The following is a 20,011-nucleotide window of genomic DNA, read 5'->3' as shown; positions in this document are numbered from 1 at the left end:
AAACATGGGTACGAGGACCCGACGCGCACCTATACAACATAAAACTACACTGACAATAAAACAATCTCTGACAAAGACATGAGGGGAAACAGAGGGTTAAATACACAACAGGTAATGAATGCGATTGAAAACAGGTGTGTGGGAAGACAAGACAAAACCAATGGAAAATGAAAAATGGATCAATGATGGCTAGAAGACCGGTGACGTCGAACGCCGAGCACCGCCCGAACAAGGAGAGGCAACGACTTGTGTGGATTGGCCGTATGGCAATTCTGGTAAATGCCAGAAGGGCTGGACCATCTTTTATTAGGGTGGGCTAGTAACAACAACAAAAACATTCTGTGACAAATGCGTATCGTCGAAGAGAGTGAGACCCTCTCTGACTCTCCCAGTTACTCATTCAAAACAGAAAAACAGAAGGGCTGTGCTGAAAAGTTAGAGAGACCAAAAAAGGCTCTTGAAGCCAACGCTGCTAAATGTGTGAAGTTAACAGACGTATTTGCTAAAAGTTCTGGTTCTGCTGGTCCGAGGTCTGTGTCTGTGAGAAATTACATCTGCTGTGGTGTAGTCAAGGTAGGAAGAAAACCGAGGAAGACACACACACACACTGACACAAATCATGTATCCTAGTACTGCCAGTTAGGCTATCATTTTTGGGTGTATATTGTATGAAGTATATTTTTATACCTACTATAGTAGGGTAAATAGGGAAGTGGGATTTGGGGGAGCATTTAGACACTAGGCTGTTTGTAATATAGCCTAACAAGTTGTTAAATCGGCTTTTATAACACATAGGTAAGGCAATAGCCATCTACTAGACATGTTTAAAGTGCATTATACTAAACACAAGTCATGTATTACATTAAAGGTACATTCGGAGACTGTCTGTGTATTTTAATCATTTTATCAATGTTTATTAACTTTTGAATCTCAGTCTCTTCAGCCCAGAAAGTGAGTTTCTGAGCTGTAGTTAGGGCTGTTGTGGTGACCTTATTACCGCCACACCGGCGGTCACGAGTCATGAAGGCTGTCAAATTCCACATGACCGCTTAGTTAAGCTAATTAGACTTATCCAAGCCCTGATGCTGCTGCTGGTCAATAGTAGCCTACCAAACTTGCGAACTGACTATCTATTGTCCCTCTAATCACTCTGACATTAATGCAAATAGTTTAGAAAATCTAATCAAACACTTCATCAGAGCCCATGAGCTCATGTTGCGCAACATTTCTACAGGCTATTCAATTGTGGGAGAAAACAGAGTGATGGCCACTAATAAAAAGAGGAGGATCTCATCCGCTTTCTATAGGCTAGGCCTACTATATTTATATCTCTACTTTCCTAATATTAAGCACTTTGCTTGTATTACAACAGGAGTATAGCCTACGTGGCTGGCATGAAAATAAACCACGGGTAAGAGAGTCCTCCATTTGCTATTTAAGTGCATAGATGACATGCATTTTTTTACCGTTGCCCCTGTTTCGAGACAGGTGCATGATAATGGTCCATTCTAAATAATATATGTGTGACATTTGTTTTTATTTAGTATATGTAAAGACAAGATTAAATCAAGAATAGTCTGATGGGTGACAATATTAGCCTATCACTTGTGACTGATGCCCAGCATAATAAACAAAGCCTATTTTTTGTGACTTTTTCAAATCATAGTTGGGGTCACTAGGAAATGTCCTTGTTTTCCATGAAAACATACATGAAATGAGTTGCAAAATAAATAGGAAATATTGTCAAGATGTTGACAAGGTTATAAATAATGATTTTTCATTTAAATAATAATTGCTTTTGTCAAAGAATCCTCCATTTGTAGCATTTACAGCCTTCCAGACCTTTGAAATTCTAGTTGTTATTTCTCGAGGTAATCTGAAGAGATTTCACCCCATGCTTCCTGAAGCACCTTCCACAAATTGGATTGGCTTGATGGGCACTTCTTACGTACCATAAGGTCAAGCTGCTCCCACAACAGCTCAATAGGGTTGAGATCCGGTGACAGTGCTGGCCACTCCATTATAAACAGAATACCAGTTGACTGCTTCTTCTCTAAATAGTTCTTGCATAGTTTGGAGCAGTGCTTTGGGTCATTGTCCTGTTGTAGGAGGAAATTGGCTCCAATGAAACGCCGTCCACGGGGTATTGCATGGCGTTGGAAAATGGAGTGGTATCTTTCCTTCTTAAGATCCCTTTTACCCTGTACAAATCTCCCACTTTACCACCACCAAAGCACCCCCAGACCATCACATTGCCTCCAATATGCTTGACAGATGGCGTCAAGCACTCCTCCAGCATCTTTACATTTTTTCTGCATCTCACAAATGTTCTTCTTTGTGATCCGAACACCTCAAATGTAGATTTGTCTTTCCATAACACTTTTTTCCAATCTTCCTCTGTCCAGTGTCTGTGTTCTTTTGCCCATTTTAATCTTGTATTTTTACTGGCCAGTCTGAGATATGGCTTTTTCTTTGCAACTCTGCCTAGAAGGTCAGCATTCCGGTGTCGCCTCTTCAATGTTGATGTTGAGACGGGTGTTTTGCGGGCACTATTTAATGATGCTGCCAGTTGAGGACTTGTGAGCCGTCAATTTCTCAAACTAGACACTTGCTCAGTTGTGCACCGGGGTCTCCCACTCCTCTTTCTATTCTGGTTAGAGCAAGGTTGCGCTATTCTGTGAAGGGAGTAGTATGCAGCATTGTACGAGATCTTCAGCTTCTTGGAAATTTCTCACATGAAATACCTTCATTTCTCAGAACAAAAATAGACTGACGAGTGTCAGAAGAAAGTTATTTGTTCCCAGCTATTTTGAGCCTGTAATCGAACCCACAAATGCTGATGCTCCAGATACTCAAGTAGTCTAAAGAAGGCAATTTTTATAGCTTCTTTAACAACAGTTTTCAGCTGTGCTAACATAATTACAAAAGTGTTTTCTAATGATCAATTAGCTTTTTAAAATGATAAAAAATTGGATTAGCTAACACAACATGCCATTGGAACACAGTAGTGATGGTTGCTGATAATGGGCCTCTGTAGCCTACAGTATGTTGATATTCCATAAATAATCGGCCGTTTCCAACTACAATAGTCATTTACAACATTAACGATGTCTACACTATTTCTGATCAATTTAAGGATATTTTAAAGAACAAAAAATGTGCTTTTCTTTAAGAAACAAGGACATGTCTAAGTGACCCCAAACTTCTGAACGGTAGTGTATATAAGCAGCGATTGAGTTTCAACTTTGGAGAAGATAATTTTCACCATAAAAATACACCTTTATAACAAAAGCTTTACATGCATAATTGCATTTGCGGTCACTTTTGATATTGTTTTTTTCTGCTAATGGACCATTCAATCTTATAGCCTACGAACGCTGCGCTTATAATGTGAAGAAATAGCCTCAGGGTTTATCAACATTTTAAGCTCAACGTTCTGATCTGTTGCGTCAGTCAATATTTCCAATATCTTCAATATGCACTGGATAAATACACGCGCAGTTGCGTCCCGGATGTCTCTGTCTTCAGTTGTAGCCTGTGGGAAAGACCCGATCATATGACAGAGATCCATGTGAGTGAGAGTTGCTTCGGATTGTGCAGTACGCTCTGGGAGAGGGCACAACGCAGCACCCCAGGCTACAAAAGGCATGGACTTTTTTAGGGTGAGTTACGGCCACAAAGGGGATGCCTTCGTGAAATTCGAGGCATTGTAGAACAACTCAAGTTACATGAATAACTCTAGGTTAAGCATATAGGAGTACCTATCAAAACAGAATAGCCGCATGTGAGCACTCCCTCAAATCATTGAGAAAATATTTATATTTTATTCAGCTATTCTTCATACTATAAAATAATATAAAATAATGCAACGGAATTATAAGCAAATCTTGCCTGCTGAATGAACTACTGTAATGTAGCCCACATGAGCTAATATGACAACTCAGAGTATGCTGTTCTTTTCTACTGAAATAGACTACATTTTCTTCATATCATGCTCCTTTAGACATGTCTAAAATAAAGAATGAATTTATTGTGGAAGTGTCGGCTATATTACATTCATTTATTAGACTTTTAAAAAATGGCTGTGGAAGCCAGGAGACGCTAAATATGTTTATGTTAATTAAGGGTAAATTACCATGAGACCGACAGTTATTTGCTTGACAATCACCACCTGACGAAATTTCGTGACCGCCACAGCCCTAGTCTTTGGTCAACCTCAAACTGTAGTAACAAGTGACTCTGGTGTTGGATTACATTACATAGCCATTGCACTGAAGGCTGGAAAGTGCTCCTTATCTCCCACTTAATTCATTCACTGAAAGGCCCATCACTTTGTAACTTCTTGGCAGAAAAATATGCATACGTGCTCAGCACTGTCAAAACGAAGCACAAAGCTGGAAATTTATCTGCATCCACATAAACACAGAAGGTTGTACTGTATATTGAATCCAATAGATGAAGGGAGTGCCAGTTACTGCCAGTTCCTTAATGTACAGTAGCCATTAAAACATTAAGAAACTGGCAGTCTCTCTCTCTCCTTCTCTCTCACTTACAGTGCCTTCAGAAAGTATTCACACCCCTTGATATTTTCCACGTTTTGTTGTGTAATAAAATGGGATGAAAATTTATTTTTTTGTGTGTGTCAACTATCTAAACAAAATACTCTGGAATGTCAAAGTGGAAGAAAAATTAGATTTTTAAAAAATGTATTTATCGAAAATTAAACACTATATCTTGATTAAGATAAGTATTCAACCCCCTGAGTCAATACATGTTAGAATCAGCTTTGGCAGCGATTACATCTGGGAGTCTTTCTGGGTAAGTCTCTAAGAGCTTTGCACACCTGGATTGTACACTATTTGGCCATCAGTCTTTAAAATATTATTCAAGCTCGTGTCAAGTTTATTGCTGATCACTGCTAGTCAGCTATTTTCAAGTCTTGTCATAGATTTGTAAGCTGATTTAAGTCATAACTGTAACAAGGCCACTCAGGAACATTCAATATCGTCTTCGTAAGCAACTCCAGTGTATATTTGGCCTTGGGTTTTAGGTGATTGTCCTGACAGGTTCATTTGTCTCCCAGAGTCTGTTGGAAAGCAAACAATTAGGTTTTCCTCTAGTATTTTGCCTGTGCTTAGCTCTATTCTGTTTCTTTTTATCCTAACAAAAACTCCTCAGTCCCTGCACACCCATAAAATGATGCAGCCACCCATGCTTGATAAAATGAAGAGTGGTACTCAGTGATGTTTTGTGTTGGATTTGCCCCCAAAATACAGTTTGGATTCAAGACCTAAAGTTGTAAAAAAAAATGTTTTACCCCCTTTTTGTGGTATCCAATTGTTAGTAATTACTATCTTGTCTTATCGCTACAACTCCCGTACGGGCTCGGGAGAGACGAAGGTCGAATGCCATGCGTCCTCCGAAACACAACCCAACCAAGCCGCACTGCTTCTTAACACAGCGCGCCTCCAACCCAGAAGCCAGCCACACCAATGTGTCAGAGGAAACACTGTGCACCTGGCTACCTTGGTTAGCACGCACTGAGCCCGGCCCGCCACAGGAGTTGCAGTTGCGCGGTGAGACAAAGATATCCCTACCGGCCAAACCCTCCCTAACCTGGACGATGCTAGGCCAGTTGTGCGTCGCCCCACGGACCTCCCGGTCGCGGCTGGCTGCGAGAGAGCCTGGGCGCGAACCCAGGGTCTCTGGTGGCACAGCTGGTGCTGCGATGCAGTGCCCTAGACCACTGCGCAACCCGGGAGGCCCTTTGCCACATTTTTTGAAGTTTTACTTTAGTGGCTTATTGCAACCAGGATGCATATTTATGAATATTTTTATTCTGTACAGGCTTCCTTCTTTTCACTGACATTTAAGTTAGTTTTCTTGTGTCACGTCCATTAAACTCTGGAACTGTTTCAAAGTCACCAACGGCCTCATGGAGAAATCCCTGAGAGTTTCCTTTCTCTTTGGCAACTGAGTTTGGAAAGCACCTGTATCTTTGTAGTAACTGGGTGTGTTGATGCTCAAAGGGATATTCAATATCTGCTTTTTTATTTTTACCCATCTACCAATAGGTGTCCGTGTTTGTAAGGCATTGTAAAACCTCCCTGGTCTTTGTGGTTGAATCTGTGTTTGAAATTCACTGCTCGACTGAGGGGTACAGAGATGGGGTAGTCATTTAAAAAATCACGGTAAACACTATTATTGCACAAAGAGTAGGTTCATGCAAGGAATGTATTTTATGTAACTTAAGACATTTTTTTACTCCTGAACTTATTTAGGCTTGCCATGACAAAAGGGTTGAAAACGTATTGACTCAAGACATTTCAGCTTTTCATTTTTAATTAATTTGTTTAAAAAAAGTCCAAAAACATAATTACTCTTTGACATTATGGGGTATTGTGTGTAGGCCAGTGACACAAAATCTCAATTTAATCCATTTTACATTCAGTCTGTACCAACAAAATATGGAATAAGTTAAAGTTTACGTATACTTTCTGAAGGCACTGTAAGGTCCCACAGTTGACAGTGCATTTCAGAGCAGAAACTATACCAGGAAGTCCAAAAAACTGTTCGTAGAGCTCCAAAATAATTGTAATGTCGATTACAGTATATATGCATTGATTCTTCAAGAATAGAACTTATAAATGTCTCATGAGCTTAGTTCAACTGTCACACTCCATGAGAACCCAAAATATAAGCTTGTTTTTCACCAATGTCTGTAAACATTGTGAATATAAATAAACATGGTATAGCCTCATAACATGGTTAAAACAATAATTGTGATATCATGGATGGTCAGTCCTTGCATGCATAGCTCTGTCTATTAATCTGAGAGTGGTTACATTTCTCCAGGCCCATCCCTAAGCTTTTTACCAAAACAGAGGCGGGGCGTCCGTTTTGTTATTGTTTCATCTGTGGCCTATATATTATCAAGATATCAAAGTGTCACCAACAAAAAGGTAAACAATAGGCCTATAATAAATGCAGCATATGGCATTCATTTTTCACATGTAAATAGCACTTTTCAATTAGTGCTCAAAGCATGTCATTCCATGAGCGCAGCATTTAGTTTCAACTCAGAACAATTTTATTTGTATTTATTTATTTAACCTTTATTTAACTAGGCAAGTCAATTAGTAACAAATTCTTGTTTACAATGACGGCCTAGCCCGGCCAACCCCTCCCCTAATCCAGACGATGCTGGGCCCAATCAGACCTCCATGACAACAAAGTCATAAACAACAGAGTAGGGCTGGCTAATAAGTCCTTAGTTTGGGGGTTATCCTCACGTAAAACTATTTGGTTGATCTATACTTCCATATTTCCAAGTCCTATTCTTGAAGATAAAGTGGTATAAGATGTATTGGAATGACAGGAATTCTGATAGACTTTTGTTTTTAATGCAAATATATAATTGAATCATATTATTATATATAGAAGAAAGCGATGGGTTAGAAGAAGCCTACATGGCCAACCCATAAAGTGAAAATAAACATCCATATATTGGCAGCTATGTAAACTTTAACATTGATTTATCCTGCAATTGGTAACATACATGTTTGTCTTCTTCTAATGCCTCTTAAGGGGAAAGTAATCTTAAAGTAACTGAATGTAATCAGATTGTTACTGACTTAGATTACAATTTTGAGACAGTTAACTAGTAACTAACGGATTACATTTAGAAAGTAAACTACCCAACCCTGTATATAAACTATATTGTGTTATATATGTATTATACGGTGTATAATTGTAATGTGGTAGGTAGGCCTGTGGCGGTCATTACATTTTGTCAACCGGATATTGTCATGCACAAGCCTGCCGGCCTCACTGTAATTGACCATTAATTAACATAAACGCATTTAGATTCTCCAGGCCTTCATGCATGCAAGCTGCATGCTCCATGCCGTAGGCTGTAGGCTTGTTCATTTAGCGGACATGCTTATAAGTCTCAGGCCATTCTTTTATATTATATGATTTTATAGTAAGAAGAATATAATTGAACTTATTTGAATAAATTAGAAAGGATATTTTTCCCATTCCGGAGCGAGTGTGCATATCAAATGCCTATGTGGAGCATAAAAGTGATCATTTGAAACAGGTCCGAGACGCTAGATTTAGAGTTATTTGGCAACTTATGTTGTGAATGATACAAACCGTAGAATGTCCTAGAAATCAAAACATATATGGGCTGCATGATGCGACTATAGGCTATTGATGATTTGAGTCACAAAAAAGTCACAAAAAAAGTTTGTGCTCCGTTCCTTGCCTCGGGCTGCACAGGTGTTCTCCAAATTTTATTTGTCACATACACATGGTTAGCAGATGTTAATGTGAGTGTAGCGAAATGCTTGTGCTTCTAGTTCCGACAATGCAGTAATAACCAACAAGTAATCTAACTAACAATTCCAAAACTACTGTCTTATACACAAGTGTAAGGGGATAAAGAATATGTACATAAAGATATATGAATGAGTGATGGTACAGAGCAGCATAGGCAAGATACAGTAGATGGTATCGAGTACAGTATATACATGAGATGAGTATGTAAACAAAGTGGCATAGTTAAAGTGGCTAGTGCTACATGTATTACATAAAGATGCAGTGGATGATATAGAGTACAGTATATACGTATACATATGAGATGAATAATGTAGGGTATGTAAACATTATATTATGTGGCATTGTTTAAAGTGGCTAGTGATATATTTTACATCATTTCCCATCAATTCCCATTATTAAAGTGGCTGGAGTTGAGTCAGTGTGTTGGCAGCAGCCACTCAATGTTAGTGGTTGCTGTTTAACAGTCTGATGGCCTTGAGATAGAAGCTGTTTTTCAGTCTCTCGGTCCCAGCTTTGATGCACCTGTACTGACCTCGCCTTCTGGATGATAGCGGGGTGAACAGGCAGTGGCTCGGGTGGTTGTTGTCCTTGATGATCTTTATGGCCTTCCTGTAACATCGGGTGGTGTAGGTGTCCTGGAGGGCAGGTAGTTTGCCCCCGGAGATGCATTGTGCAGACCTCACTACCCTCTGGAGAGCCTTACGGTTGTGGGCGGAGCAGTTGCCGTACCAGGCGGTGATACAGCCCGCCAGGATGCTCTCGATTGTGCATCTGTAGAAGTTTGTGAGTGCTTTTGGTGACAAGACAAATTTCTTCAGCCTCCTGAGGTTCTCTCATCAAGTGAGCATATAGTTTCGATATGGAATGGTCCATTATCAAATGGGCAGGAACAGAGGCAGGGGAAAAAGACATGCCATCTGTATGCACTCGAATAGCGAATGGAGGCTGTGTGCTTTCCTGCCGTACCATTTTCTCAATGATACCTATTAGGATACTTCAGTTTTATAGCGGAGCATGTGCTTAATATGAGCAGCTGAGAAATAAATATAACACTTAATTCACTCCACGCATCAACCACTGTTTGAGGAGCACGCTCTCGCTGGGCGACAGGTGATATTACTGTTTGAGGAGCACGCTCTCGCTGGGCGACAGGTGATATTACTGTTTGAGGAGCACACTCTCGCTGGGCGACAGGTGATATTACTGTTTGAGGAGCACGCTCTGGCTGGGCGTCAGGTGATATTACTGTTTGAGGAGCACGCTCTGGCTGGGCGACAGGTGATATTACTGTTTGAGGAGCACGCTCTGGCTGGGCGACAGGTGATATTACTGTTTGAGGAGCACACTCTCGCTGGGCGACAGGTGATATTACTGTTTGAGGAGCATGCTCTGGCTGGGCGACAGGTGATATTACTGTTTGAGGAGCACGCTCTCGCTGGGCGACAGGTGATATTACTGTTTGAGGAGCACGCTCTTGCTGGGCGACAGGTGATATTACTGTTTGAGGAGCATGCTCTCGCTGGGCGATAGGTGATATTACTGTTTGAGGAGCATGTTGTTGCTGGGCGACGTGATATTACTGTTTGAGGAGCATGTTGTCGCTGGGCGACATGTGATATTACTGTTTGAGGAGCACGCTCTCGCTGGGTGACATGTGATATTCCGTCCAAACTGTATGCCATGAGCTCTCCAACCCTGTTCTAGCAACTACCCCGTGTTTAATTTGAGAAACCAAGTGAACTCATTTGGGGAACATCGATAGTAACTTGTTTTTGCAACAAAACATATTTCACTAAACTGTTGATGGAATACATGAGAGAGAGGAGAAGAAGAGAACGCGTGGTGGTGAGAGATTCTGTATAGCCAAAGTTAATGTTCCACCCAATTAATTATGAAAATATATATTTTTTAAATCCCTATTATTAGGCTATTCAAAATCAAATAAAAATTCACTAGAATTGTAGGCTACCTGTAAACCGCCCTGCACAATCAATGAACCAACATCATCACCTAGGGCTATTAAGTTCTCTCCCAGACACATGGATAGAAATGTTGGCGTGTAGCATAAGGTAGTCCATCCAGTATGCTAATAATACTCAAAGATGATTACCCTAATTTGTTTAATTTTGGAGTACAGGCTAAACCAATTAAATACCAAAAGACATCTTAACTCAGTTTCAACCTGCTGTTGAACTTCTTTTCTTCAAATTGATCATCACAGAGAGGTGAGTTTTAAAAGCAGGATACAGTTTCGATAAGTGTTTGATGTGACTTTCGATTTCATTTGCATTAATGTCGGAGTGACTAGAGGGACAATGGAGCCCTGAGTAACAGCCCATTAGGAACTGATGATCGTTAGCAAGTTGGGTAGTACCAAATCATGTCCAGAGTGCATAAAAGGAGATTACTGGGATTCAGCGGTCACGTGGAGTTTTACTGCGCTCATGATTGCCGGTGTGGCAGTAATTATGGTCACTGTACCATCCCTAATTGTAGGCCTATAAATTCAGCAAAAATAATAAGTGTGACGTCACTGTTACTTAGGCCTTTATTAGAATAATGATTTTCCCTATAATTTTGAAGAAATTGTTTCTTTATCTCCTAATTATACACCCAGGAGTAGTCTTGTCTCGACAGTTCACTCAACATTCATGACTGAAGATAATAACATTTTCTGACGCAACCTAAAATGGCACCCCCATTTACTCCATGACATTGAAGGAGAGCACAGGCTTAATCGCATTGTAGCAATTAAAAGTTGTTTGAATTAAACATTTACAGTCACAGTAAGGAACATACAGTATTTCATTTGTATCTGTGTCGGCTACATAACGGACATATAGCTGTGTCTACCCCCCGAGAAAAGGGGGGAAAAAGGTGTACTTAAAATGGAGCAGAAATGTTATGTCTGGAAATACTTTTGACTTCAAGATGGTTGCAGAAATAATATTTGGAATTTTTCATGTTAATAAAACGCTCTTTGCAAAGTAAGTTCATGTACAACTAACAAGTCAATACTAATGGAGAGTGTGCACATTTGATTTTCACTCATGTGACAGGCAAGCACACCCACACACACTTGTGTCTCACTGCACATGTACACTGAGTATACAAAACATTAAGAACACCTTTCCGTGGTATACCCTGACCAGGTGACTCTAGGTGAAAGCTATGATCCCCTTTTGATGTAAATAGTTAAATCCACTTCAATCAGTGTAGATGAAGGAGAGGAGACATGTTAAAGAAGGATTTTTAAGCCTTGAGACAATTGAGACATGGATTGTGGATGTGCACCATTGATTTAAGTGCCTTTGAATGTGGTATTGGAGTAGGCTCCAGGTGCACCGGTTTGTGTCAAAAACGGAAACGCTGCTGGGTTTTTCACACTCAACAGTTTCCCGTGTGTAGCAAGAATGGTCCACCACCCAAAGGACATCCAACCAACTTGACACCACTGTGGAATGCTTTCGACACCTTGTAGAGTTCATGCCCCAACAAATTGAGGCTATTTTGAGAGCAGAAGGTGCAACTCAGTATTAGGAAGATGTTCTTAGCTACAGTGAGTGTACAAAACACTATCTACATCTCAAAGCTTTTTTGAGTCTGGTTACGATCAGATGTTCAAGTCAGAATCTGCTTGGAAAATAAAATATATTTGCTGAAGAGGAGGTTGACTCAAAGGTTGACTCAAAGCCTTCTCAGGTATGATGATGCATCCCACTACGGGTATACAGGTCTAGACAATGCACATACAAAGGAGGGATACAATACACATACAAACAAGGAGAGAGAATATTGTGTATTGCACCATGAATCTTTAAGATACATAATAGAGTTGGGTTTTTCCTGAATGTTCTATCATTTCCCTGAATTGCACAGAAGCCCTTTATCCTGTTCTATTAGGTTAGACAGTTCCATCTCCCATTCCTAACATTGCAATGTTCAGCCAGCTAGAGACAGTAAATGCAGGATGAAATACAACACATGTTCCTTTTTATTCAGTTAACTGTACAACCACAGAACTCTGCGACCTCGGGACATCCCAGAGACTATCAGTCAACGTGTCAGAGAATGAGAGACGAGCAGTATATTCCCCCCTCTTGTGGCATGTATTGAAATATGTGGCTATATTTTGCAAATAACTGTGAATTAACACTTATTTTAAACTAATTCTCAACATATAATACCACATTAAGGCGTGGGACGTTCATTGTATTAAAAGGAACAACTAACAACTAGCAGTTCTATTTCGCTCCAGCAGGTCTGTTCACAATTCACTTGTGGGAACATGGCGGCTCTCAACACCGACAAGAGGAAGAGTTGGCCACTACTATCCAAGAGATTGTTCATGAGGAAATGACCTCTGCCTTGAACTTGCAATTAAAACTGGTAAATGTACCTCTTGCACTGCTCACTTCTAAAGTAAAAAGTTTGGAGACAGTGGCCAGTGTGACAACTCCATGTTCTGGAAACATCGTGAACTAAACTAGAAGGTGAAATCAAGCTCTTAAAAAAATAAAACAGAATCAGTCGAAAATCTAATTTCAATGTGCGGGTCACAGGACTTGAAATTGGTGTGGAGGCGGGCAACCTAACTTCCTTCATGACCAATCTTTTCTATGAACTGTTTGGGCAGGAGAAGCTGGGTCCCATGTCGCTGATAAACATTGTGCCCCACATGGTTCTTCTCCACAACAGATCCTGGTGTATGTAACAGTGTATAGCTTCTGTCCCTCTTGTCGCCCCTACCTGGGGTTGAACCAGGGACCCTCTGCACACATCTACAACTGCCTCCCACGAAGCCTCGTTACCCATCGCTCCACAAAAGCCACGGCCCCTATAGGGATACAGTGCATTGCATCCCTATAGGTGTTAAATATGGCAATATAAATGGGTAGTTCCCTACTATTTTTATTGGACTATTGCTTAGAATAAATGGCCAGTCCCATTTGGGCTATCACACAATTCCTATTTAGATTTTCTTTTCTGTTGATGGCTGTACCCCTCCGTTTAGGCTACTGAATTTATCTCCCTACAAGCTATGACTAATTACTGTGAATATCTCGATTATGGACTGCATTTCTTGCACTTACCCTCTTTTTGTATATAGCATAGGGCACTGAAATGCTTACTGCAAATGTAGGGTACATTTTATGTTAAAGGTCATTTAAACCATATTCCTAATGCTACAATAATGCTTGTACAAACTCGAACCCAGGAGCAGAGACACACAGCAAGCAGAGGTAAGGGTAAATCCAGAATGTTTGCTTAAAGTCTTGACAGAAACAAGGCAACCGCACAAGAGTGCACTAACAAACCATGAGACCTAAGCGTAGATGCAGGCCAACTGAGGAACCTAAATAGCAGGGCAACCAGGTGAACAGAGAAGGTGATTAAACACAAGTGAAACCAATAAGTAATGATCAGAGTACTCTGGAAACTAGAAAACAAGGTACGGGTGCCCTCCAGCAATAACCTAAGGAAACAACACTCAAATAAAACAGAAACAGTAACACCTAGTCATTATAATAATGAACATAATGGATCAAGACTATTGCTCCAACAGCTTTCCTATTTGACTGTTTATGCTTGCAAATCCGTTCTTTTATCTCGCTTACTTTTTTCCTTTCATTTCCCACCCTAACTCATCCGGGAGGGTGGGAAGAAAGGGAAGGCAGGGAGGGAAGAAAGGGAGGGAAGAAAGGGAGGGAAGAAAGGGAGGGAAGGCAGGGAGGGAAGACAGGGAGGGAAGAAAAGGAGGGAATGGTTTACACAGGTGTTTTTCTGGGTGAGGAATGACCAATGGGTGGGTTTCCCTGTGGGTCCTGCTTTTTGTTTCACATCCATGGGCTTATCAACACTAAAGAAAACATTTAAATAATTAATAATACATTCCTTTTTTTGGTCAGTGCTAGCTATTCGCTCTTTGAATTTGAAAAACCTTAATAGTCCTGTCAAATGTTCCAGCTGTCTTGAAACCATATTGATAGAGCAATGTCAAAAAAACACACACACACCTGCTCCAAACGGACACACATGGAATAGAGAACCGTTTGTACAAACTGGCTGCTATTTCATCAGCGGACAAAACTAAAGGTGTAATCATGATGGTACTTAAGAAACTCAAAATTACCATCTTGGGTAAAGGCAAAAACAAAGAAGGCAGAATCCATTTCCTTAAATGTATCCATAATGGAAAGAAAATTGCCTTTATGAATGTGTACGCTCCAAATTCATATAATCCCATGTTTTTTTAATACTCAGCATATGGTTAGAATTAACTGAATTCCTTCTGATTATCGTGAAAGACATGAATGCCATTTTGCGAGCCAAATCTAATAAGACCAACGACAATCCACACTCAAACAAAGCTCTCCAGCATATACTCTAACTACAACCTCATTGATTCCTGGTGAGCACATAATCCTAAAGCAAAAGAGTACACTTTCTACTCAAACGGGCATGAAACGTTCTCACAAATCGATGTCATACCATCATCTACACTTCTATTTTCTTGAATCACATGACAATGACATATGAGTTTGTTTGACCACCACACTTACTACCATCAACGTCAAATCTCAGAATCTCCTATAAAAAGAGCCACAAAATAGCATTTCAACGTTTCACTACTGCAAAATCCTATATTCTGTGATCAATTTGAAATTGAACTAAATAAATGCATTATGATCAATAAAAATTAACTCGATGACCCTCAGATTCTATGGGATGTCACCAAAGGTTTTATAAAAAAGAATGCAACTGCATTTGCATCTGGATTGAATAAATCCCAATAAAGACGATATCAGAATTTGACATGCTGTTAACTGCATTAGAGCATTCTCAACAAACTCTTTTCAGACCAGGTAGCTATTACTCTTTCCAAAGTCAAGACAGAACTGAATTTGTTGATAAGTTAGAGAGCAGAATTAGACTCAACCATTACTTCCAAGGTCCAATCGTCCCAGTCATTTACTGGCCGACAAGCTAAGCAGTAAGGATAAATTAGCTGGTATAGCAACTAATAAATCTGAAACGGGAAATTACTGTCAGCAACCAAATTAACCAATCAAAGATTCTCTAATTCTCTGACACCTCTGATTGTAGTAAATCCACACCAAACAAGACTAAATCCATTCTAAAATAATTAATAAGTCAAATATCTCTCAATGAACTCAAAAGGGCATTGGATAGCATGAATAAAGGCAAATCACCTGGATGGGACATTATTTCTCCTGAGGTCAATTTTACATTTTGGAATCGATAGACCTTTTGCACAACGTAGCATTGCACAACGTAGCATTGCCCACTTCCGCTCAACTTCCTACCCGAAACATAGCTTCCTCTCCCAATCACGTTCGGTCAGCCTGATTGTAGCCATATTAGCTTCGAAGTCGCTAATTTTATCATTATCTCAGCATATTAATATAATCATATTTCGATAGTTTTTTAAATCATTCTTGTTGAAAATGTTGTTCATCCGTTCAGTTAGTGATTTTTGTAATTCGATTATTGTGTTCTGTGTCTTTTTTTTGTCTCTTAGCACTTTAATAGCTAGCTAGCTAACTAGTAAGGTGGCTAGCAATTAGCCAACCCCCCCTCCCTTACCAACCATGGCACTGTTTTACTCAAGGCGCTTGCAAGAACTGCCAAAGATAACAGCAATGGATGTACATCGTCTGGCCAAGACAAGTCGCAAAGCACCGACCTCCAAGTTGGAAAAAGGATTTAAACTTTGTCTCCAGTTACCTTTTCAAATATGAAGGTAAGTATAGCCAAGCTGCCTATCTGACCAGACAAGGACGTTTACTCAAAGCTGTAACCTAGTTTAAGACATGCCTTTTACAGTGGCTAGCTAACATTATGATTGTGCCTTCTTTTCATTCCAAACAGTTTCGAACAGGGACAAAGTGACAGGAGAGGTCAGCATAAGGGCTTTACTGCTACAGCTCCATGAGGAAAAATGAGAAACCACACAGTTTGAGTGTAGGGTGAAAAGTCAGCTGTTTGTGACATGCCGGTTACACAGTCAGAGATGAAGCTTAGTCTTAGACTAAAGAAGTTATTGTCAATGGAGATCTGCATTAAGAGGCATTGCTTAGTCTCGGACTAGGCTTAACCCATGTCTATGAAACCGCTCTTAGTGAAGTAATTGTTCAGTTGTCTTCCTTGCTGTTTCTGTAAGCTCTATGTTGGACGCATTAGATTCAATTTAAACAAGGGCACGTACTCTTAATAGCAAAGTTTAAACCCGTATTGCTGTAATGAATTTAGCGGCTGTTGCATGTTGCGCCAGTCACTTCTGTTTGCTGGTCGTGACACATGTTGAGTGATTTTTATAGTCTCATAATTTTATTTTTATATCCCCACATAGGTTGTACTGAAGCCCTCTGAGCCAGTAACAATGACACAACATCACTGTTCATGTGTTGCTGGCACTGCATTGTGCAACCACACAGTTGCATTACTATTCCAGTCTGCACACTATTCCCAGATGGAAACACCAGTTGTCCCACCTGTGCACAGCTGCACAGAGGCCGAGCAGCAGTGGCATAAGCCAATGGCTATGGTATGTTTTAATAGCTATACCACATAATGAAAACTTAAATCGCCTCATAATTAAATTTAGAATAGTGCCCTTGTGTCTTTTTACAGGGTCTGCAACCTGGGCCCATAGGCAAAATGACCATCACCAAGCCTACCAAAAAGCTCATGGCAGAAGGATGGATTAGGTGAGTATTCCCTAATAGCCAGTATAGTAGGTTGTAGCTGGTCATATCCTATTACACGTTGACTATATAAAATTATTTAATTTCGGGTGGTTTCAAGTACATTGTTTAGATTGGCTAACCACAGCGGCTGCTTTGCAGAAGCAATGTATTGAGTAGAAAGTTGAGCTGAAGTGGGTGTTGCTACGTTGTGCAAAAGGTCTATTAGATCCACTATTGCTCAAAATGATTAGCACAGCCATTCACAAAGGTTCATTTGAGAGAGATGTGAATACAGAGCTGATTTTGCTTTTATTAATAAAAGGTAAGGATGCCACTCAGTGTCTTCAGTACAGATAAACACAGATATTACACTGTTTTCCAAAATGTTGTCGTCCTGTCTCGAGACTTACCCAAATTTGTCCACAGGGACCAAAGCAGGTTTGTTAAAAAAACTTTTATCCTCGGATTACCTTCGTCTACTATTACATATCTTAAATTCTTCATCAGAAAAAGCTAATTGGGCAGTATTATCTCTCAATGCAAAAAAAAGCTTTTGATGGGCGGGAATGGTAAAAACAAACACAGGACTGTCTTGGAACATATGGAAATTGGCTCCAATTTCATTAATATGAGTAAAATGCTATATACCATTCACTCAGCCATAGTTGTAACAGGCAATATCGGCTATGCATTCAGAACTCTGACCACGACTCCATTTTGTTGATCCCTGCCTACAGACAGAAACAAAAACAAGAAGCTCCCACGCTGAGGTCTGTCCAACGCTGGTCCGACCAATCTGATTCCACACTCCAAGACTGCTTCCATCACGTGGACTGGGATATGTTTCGTATTGCGTCAGACAACAACATTGACGAATACGCTGATTCGGTGTGCGAGTTCATTAGAACGTGCGTTGAAGATGTCGTTCCCATAGCAATGATTAAAACACTCCCAAACCAGAAACCGTGGATTGATGGCAGCATTTGCGTGAAACTGAAAGCGCGAACCACTGCTTTTAATCAGGGCAAGGTGACTGGAAACATGACCGAATACAAACAGTGCAGCTATTCCCTCCGCAAGGCAATCAAACAAGCTAAGCGTCAGTATAGAGACAAAGTAGAATCTCAATTCAACGGCTCAGACACAAGAGTTATGTGGCAGGGTCTACAGTCAATCACGGATTACAAAAAGAAAACCAGCCCAGTCACGGACCAGGATGTCTTGCTCCCAGGCAGACGAAATAACTTTTTTTGCCCGCTTTGAGGAAAATACAGTGCCACTGACAAGGCCTGCAACGAAAACATGCGGACTCTCCTTCACTGCAGCCGAGGTGAGGAAAACATTTAAACGCGTTAACCCTCGCAAGGCTGCAGGCCCAGACGGCATCCCCAGCCGCGCCTTCAGAGCATGCGCAGACCAGCTGGCTGGTGTGTTTACGGACATATTCAATCAATCCCTATCTCAGTCTGCTGTTCCCACATGCTGCAAGAGGGCCACCATTGTTCCTGTTCCCAAGAAAGCTAAGGTAACTGAGCTAAACGACTACCGCCCCGTAGCACTCACTTCCGTCATCATGAAGTGCTTTGAGAGACTAGTCAAGGACCATATCACCTCCACCCTACCTGACACCATAGACCCACTCCAATTTGCTTACCGCCCAAATAGGTCCACAGACGATGCAATCTCAACCACACTGCACACTGCCCTAACCCATCTGGACAAGAGGAATACCTATGTGAGAATGCTGTTCATCGACTACAGCTCGGCATTTAACACCATTAGTACCCTCCAAGCTCGTCATCAAGCTCGACAGTGGTAGGCTTGATTACCAACAACGACGAGACGGCCTACAGGGAGGAGGTGAGGGCCCTCGGAGTGTGGTGTCAGGAAAATAACCTCACACTCAACGTCAACAAAACTAAGGAGATGATTGTGGACTTCAGGAAACAGCAGAGGGAACACCCCCCTATCCACATCGATGGAACAGTAGTGGAGAGGGTAGTGAGTTTAAGGTTCCTCGGCATACACATCACAGACAAACTGAATTGGTCCACCCACATAAATAGCATCGTGAAGAAGGCGCAGCAGCGCCTCTTCAACCTCAGGAGGCTGAAGAAATTTGGCTTGTCACCAAAACCACTCACAAACTTCTACAGATGCACAATCGAGAGCATCCTGGCGGGCTGTATCACCGCCTGGTACGGCAACTGCTCCGCCCACAACCGGAAGGCTCTCCAGAGGGTAGTGAGGTCTGCACAACGCATCACTGGGGGCAAACTACCTGCCCTCCAGGACACCTACACCACCCGATGTTACAGGAAGGCCATAAAGATCATCAAGGACAACAACCACCCGAGCCACTGCCTGTTCACCCCACTACCATCCAGAAGGCGAGGTCAGTACAGGTGCATCTAACCTGGGACCGAGAGACTGAAAAACAGCTTCTATCTCAAGGCCATCAGACTGTTAAACAGCAACCACTAACATTGAGTGGCTGCTGCCAACACACTGACCCAACTCCAGCCACTTTAATAATGGGAATTGATGGGAAATGATGTAAAATATATCACTAGCCACTTTAAACAATGCTACCTAATATAATGTTTACATACCCTACATTATTCATCTCATATGTATACGTATATACTGTACTCTATATCATCTACTGCATCTTTATGTAATACATGTATCACTAGCCACTTTAACTATGCCACTTTGTTTACATACTCATCTCATATGTATATACTGTACTCAATGCCATCTACTGTATCTTGCCTATGCTGCTCTGTACCATCACTCATTCATATATCTTTATGTACATATTCTTTATCCCCTTACACTTGTGTGTATAAGACAGTAGTTTGGGAATTGTTAGTTAGATTACTTGTTGGTTGTTACTGCATTATCAGAACTAGAAGCACAAGCATTTCGCTACACTCGCATTAACATCTGCTAAC

The 20,011-nt window shown here is 40.9% G+C and overlaps 1 protein-coding gene across 1 annotated transcript in view; it reads right to left on the bottom strand.

Moving 5' to 3' along the window:
• The window catches only part of LOC135558837 (acid-sensing ion channel 1C-like), a 194,913-nt gene that overhangs the window by 100,938 nt on the left and 73,964 nt on the right, over positions 1-20,011 (bottom strand). The window lies entirely within an intron of this gene.

The sequence above is a fragment of the Oncorhynchus masou genome, chromosome 17 (assembly GCF_036934945.1).
Source record: "Oncorhynchus masou masou isolate Uvic2021 chromosome 17, UVic_Omas_1.1, whole genome shotgun sequence".
Classification (NCBI taxonomy): Eukaryota; Metazoa; Chordata; class Actinopteri; order Salmoniformes; family Salmonidae; genus Oncorhynchus; species Oncorhynchus masou.
Note: the sequence above shows the minus strand (reverse complement) of the source record. Positions and strands in the feature narration are given on the sequence as shown.